Below are 5,835 nucleotides of genomic sequence, written 5' to 3' on the forward strand. Positions count from 1 at the left end.
TCAAATATCCCTGCGTTACGTGCATAGCATCTAGGATACGCCATAAGGGTGCGACTATGCAGACGCGAGCAAGCGAATTTTCCAAGCGAGCGAGAATATGTGGCGAGAAGAGGCGAGACTCGATAAATATCAAAACCTGTCAGATATGTGCGATAACCAGAAATTCGCTCTCGATGGCGTTATTTCTCGCTTTTCGTTTGTGCATGATTTTCCTTTGCGAAAACTAAATCGCTCGCAACCTCTCGCTCGCTCTAAATTCGCGTCTGCATAGTCGTACCCTAAGAGTTCGTTTCAAAAGTCGGTTTATTTAGTAAAAAGTTTGAAAAATCTGAAAATATCAATATCCTTGTAACCCCCTGATTCACAGAAAATGGAATGCATTGATTTTACTTACTGTTAAAATTTCATTTCTGTTCAAATTAGTTGAAATTCAATGATATTGTGGACTAAGCAGGCACATTTCTAGTAATTCTAAGAAGCGACTGTTTACTAACGACGTTTGCTCTTTTTACATAAATATAATTGCTCCTGTCTGTGATTTTAAAAATCATAAAGTTTCTCAAAGACTAATTAACTTACTCGGAATGCATTGGAAATTATATTGAATTTATATCAATTAATCAATCAATCAATAATCTTTACAAATTCTCGTGTTTTAGTGCATGCAGCGCACGAGAATACTTAATAAATTACTTTAAGTAGTGAATTCTTCACTAATTACTCACTCTTTCCTATTAAATTGATTAGTTCAGGACTCGATAAATTTTATATGGCCACTTTATTGAATAAATTAAAATTATTCCTGTGTATTTTAAGGCGTGTTATATAATTAATAAACTTTTCCTGATAACAACAGAGTCATGCTGATTAAACTCGATTCTGGAGAAACTTTTTATATTGACAGCAATCGAGTACATATCAACAGAGTTATGCTGGTAGCAACTCTTAAATATCCTTCTCATCTGCATTTCCTAGTCCTGCTGTATCTATTAGGTTGACAATTTGGTAACGATAGGCTCTTCTCGTTGATAGTTTTTGGATACCTATAACCATACCTTCTTCCACACTCTGTTCATGTTTTTATTAGTTAATTCTTGCCATGCGAAGTCGATATTGCCTATTGCAGGGGTGTCCAACCTTTTTGTTTCTCTGGGCCCCATTGGAAGAAGTCAAGGAGTTTTGGGCCACAAGTATATATAATATATACTTGTGGCCGAATATACAAGTATATTTAAGGACTTACATGTGTAGATAATAATAATAAATATTATAACTTTATCAAGAAAAAAGGATATTTTAAAAAATTACTTCTACAGACACTTTGAATTTTTACTTAGAAATGGATAAATTCTTTATTATAAAAGAAACAAACGAAAATTTATTTGAAAAACACAAGTATTTGTTTTATCTGTGTCTCTAATTAATAAAAACGACGAAACACCATTTTGNAAAATAAAAAAAAATTTTGTATCCCCTACCAGAATGATAAAAAAATGTGATAAAAAATTCGATAAATTAAAAATATAGTAATAACTCCTGTTAATACAGGCAAAGATAACGAGAGCAAACCAGCAGTTACTATTACAAATCACACAAACGAAGGAAGCCGATCCAACACGTCCCACTTCTTATATTAATTATAGTAGTATTAATGTTAATAGTACCTAAAATAGAAGAAACACCTGCCAAATGTGCCAAAAAATGTAAAAAAATATATTGTAAAATCCACAGAACTCACCAGCATGAGCCAAGGAAGATGATAGAAAAGCATACAATGTCCACCTAGCCCCTTCCCCCTCTCCAAAGCTGCAGAAGATGATTAAAAAAAACTCAGGAGGAAGCAAGCAAAATCTCGTATTATTCATACAAGGAAAACCCATAGCAGGAGCTCCTAACATTAAAGAAATCAATGAAGGTAATAGATTAATAGTTATAACTATAAAAAATAATAACAAAAGCATAAGCCATCACAACTACATTATAAACTGAATCATCTCTAATAAAAAAACCAGGTTCCCCTCGAACAATCGAGCTTAACGCCGTTCCTACCATAAACACAAGCAAATTAATTGCAAGAAACTATTAATTAAATTAATAAGATAATGCAATGCAACATATGCACAATATAAGGATGTTAGAGCACTTAAGAGAACTTACTAATGAGACATTAGTCTATAATTAATTAACTGATAAATGCATATATAAACCCAAACAATTTACATATGGCCAGAAATAGATATGCCAAAAAATCCGCGAAGAACAGTGCTCAATAGTTACTCCATGCAGCCAATGCTGGATTCAAGAACATCTTGGAGATTACAGAAAATAATTACTACATTTTTGTTATTAAGTAATTCTTAATTAATAACATTAATGACTTTTCTAATGTACCTTAATTGCAGATGATTTCATAAAATACGTATGTTTAATAGATGGAAAATAAGAAATAGTACAGGGATTTACCACGTGTATAAGCTTATCTATTATTTATTCTTAATGTACTCAAATCACATTGAATGCTAAGCTATGTAAAAATAATAAAAAAAAGACAAAAAGAAAAACAAAGTGGAAAGAAGACTATTGTTTTGTCATACCTCCAATAGGTTTTCCATAAAGTGATGGACAATATTCAAATAAATTTAGATAAAAATAGGACAGGAGGTTTTCAGGAAAATTCAGAAATAGTGAGTAATGATAAAAAGACACACGTGCTCCAGAAACTAAACCACTCTCACAAAAAAAAAGAGAATAAAGTCTAATGAAATTTCAAAATTTATTCTTATTAATTGATGGTAGGAATATTATAAATTAGAGCAAAATTAATCCAAAACTATCATCGTAATTACAGATAAAAGAAATCGGCATTTCCATTAAGGTATTCCGGATTGGGTCTGCGTATCTGTAATACTTTATAACGGGCATTTATACTGATGCATTTAACTCCATTCCTCACTATTTACACATTCCACTTGTGCCCTTGACCAACCATGGTATGTATAGCTTATAAAGTTCTTTAATAATAATAATAATTACAAGAAAACAATCCTTGCCATTGTGAAGAAAGACTGGAATAAATTAAAACTTATGGTAAGGTCACTTGCTCGCCTCTCCTGACACTTAAAAAAAGGACCATTAGGAAGGTGGGTAATTTTCAATTATACTTCAATACAAAATTAAATTATAAGAAAAGCTTACAACGATAATTTTGAACTTCATATTTGTTCTGATTTTCGTAGAATAACTCGGTTGTCGAACAACGAACAACGTTTATAGAACTTTTTTGTACAGTGATGGTTTCGGTTTCGGTTGAAGATGAGAGAACGTTTTCATGTGAACTATGTATATTTATTATATATATGATGAATATAGATAAGAAAAAAGCCTTTTTCTATTTTTATTTCCAAAACAAATACATTAAATTATTGTCTGTTTGGCTATTTTGCACTAATAACAATTTCAAATTTTATTTATATTGCAGCATTCTACCTAAAATCTTACATTACACTTCCTATAATGATTCCTACGAAAAGTAATAAAACACGAACACAGTTTACACTAAAACAATGTAAACTTTCACGATAAAAACGAATATAATACTGTATTAATTATCGCGTGTTTGTTTACAATATAGTTAGATATACAGTGGACCACCCTATAACGATGTTGATTATTCCGTTTTATATGAATTCCATGTTGTACGAGTCACTTATTGTGCCGGGCTGTGAACGGCTCACGTATTTGTAAAATCTAAGTAACTCGTACAACACAGAATTCATATAAAACGAAATAATCAACAGCGTTATAGGGAGGTCGACTGTACTGTATTTTATTGTCGTGAATAACATATATATACATTTATTAAGTATGATATTGAAGAAACCCATTTAGTAAATGTTTTTTTATTTACTTTTACCAGTATTGTTCTTGTATTAAATTGCTGTATTCTACCAATATATACAAAATAAATAATCGCAATTAACAGCGAATAAAAAGGAACGTAAAACGTAAAAAAATGTTTTCTTATTGAAATTAACAATCGAAATAAAAATTTCTGATCACGATCTTGTATTTCACGATACTTCTTAGTGCTTAAAATTGCTGATTTTTTCATTCTTTCGTTTTGAATTCGAATTCTATTTTAATTATTTTTAACTTTCGAATAATGTTTTATTGCAGATCGAAGAAAGATATTCGTCCGACATCAGTTTTCTGAATTGCATCAGTGATGATAATGCACTCCAAATTGAACTTAATGACTGTAAAAGTAATTAAAAAATTATAAAAAAAATTAATACACAATAAGTTATTATTTTATTTGTTCACGAATTTTAGAAATAAATTTAAAAATTACTTGAAAATTCAAAGAATCCGAAGTTTTTTCAGCATTCTTGAAAGAAAAAACGTACAAGTAGACCTCCCCCATAACACTGTTGATAATTGCGTTTTATATGAACTCCATGTCGTACGAGTCACTTAGATTTTACAAAGACGTGAGTCGTTCACAGCCCGGCACACGTATTTGTAAAATGTAAGTGACTCGTACAACATGGAGTTCATATAAAACGCAATTATCAACAGTGTTATAGGGGGTCGACTTTTATTTATTATATTAAATGTCCAAAAAATTTTAAAAAAGCGCAACATTGATTGACTATATAATAAGTTTAATGGATATTTACTCATTTCTTTTATCAACTAACTGCTATTTATTGATAAAATAAAGTTAAAATATACATTAGAAATAATAAGTTCAGAGTGTCTCAAAAGTTTTCATATAGAGACACAAATCAAACCCACCAGTGGCAGAATAAATAAAACCATTGAACATTTAATTCATTCTATTTGAAGCTTAATATCTCTTGCGCTTTTTGCCGAAATTTTTTGAAACTTTGCTTTATGGTTTATTAATTAGAGAGTATTGTTGATATTACATTTTAGTAATTAAAGGTCGAGGAAGTGAAGTGATAAAGGGGGATCATGTAACGTCGTAATTAAGGACAATTTTACTTGCATTTAAAACTTTTAAAGAAACCCATCCCTACCCTCAAAATTAAGCTTTATGCCATTTTATAATAGTTAAAAATATATGTGTTTTTTAAATAAAATATGTTAACAGATGGCTTGAGTAACTCCTTACTGGAATCAGTGATTCTAGTGTCCTTTATGACGAAACCGGAAAACTGCACTTGGGCCTCTTTTGTGAACTAACATTTTAATCAAATGTATGTTTTGAAATTACCTCAATGACGTAGAGTTTAGTGAACAGAATTGTTCCAAAGTAATGAAATCCAACGTATCCTCCATTTATCCACTTCATGAATAGTACCACCTGTAATACATGAGAGTAATAAATTAAAACATTTCTATAAATATTTATAGGCAAGTATTTAAAATTATAAATTGCTAATTAGTTTAGTGAGGGTATATTCATTATCAAAAATACTTTACCTTCCATTTGTCAATAACGTCTAATTCGTAATTACTTAAAATACGTAACTCTTCGATAGGCGCTGCAGCCTGAAAATAATATTTAAACAGTTATTATCTATATAATTGAATAATATTTTCTACTAATCTCTTTAAAACAAACACACGTCTGAACTATAATATTTCAGGGCGCTTTGGAGATTTTAAGCACTCTTATTTACCTTTAATGAATATATAGAATGTCAGACAGGTGAGAAAGGGTGTGTTAAATAATTTCACACAAGATAATGTTTAATATTTAATTCTATGTCTTATTATCGGATATTAGAAATATTGGCTTACCTTCATTGGCACATCAGCAACAATCGATCCAACCACAATAAATGATAATGTGATAATCAATGCCAT

At 30.2% G+C, this 5,835-nt stretch overlaps 1 pseudogene; it reads right to left on the reverse strand.

Annotated features, from left to right (window-relative positions):
* Positions 1-1,525: 1,525 nt before the first annotated feature.
* Positions 1,526-5,835, reverse strand: LOC111613781 (annotated as a pseudogene).

The sequence above is a fragment of the Centruroides sculpturatus genome, unplaced genomic scaffold (assembly GCF_000671375.1).
Source record: "Centruroides sculpturatus isolate CEXI.00-Female unplaced genomic scaffold, Cexi_2.0 scaffold2006, whole genome shotgun sequence".
NCBI classification, from domain to species: Eukaryota; Metazoa; Arthropoda; class Arachnida; order Scorpiones; family Buthidae; genus Centruroides; species Centruroides sculpturatus.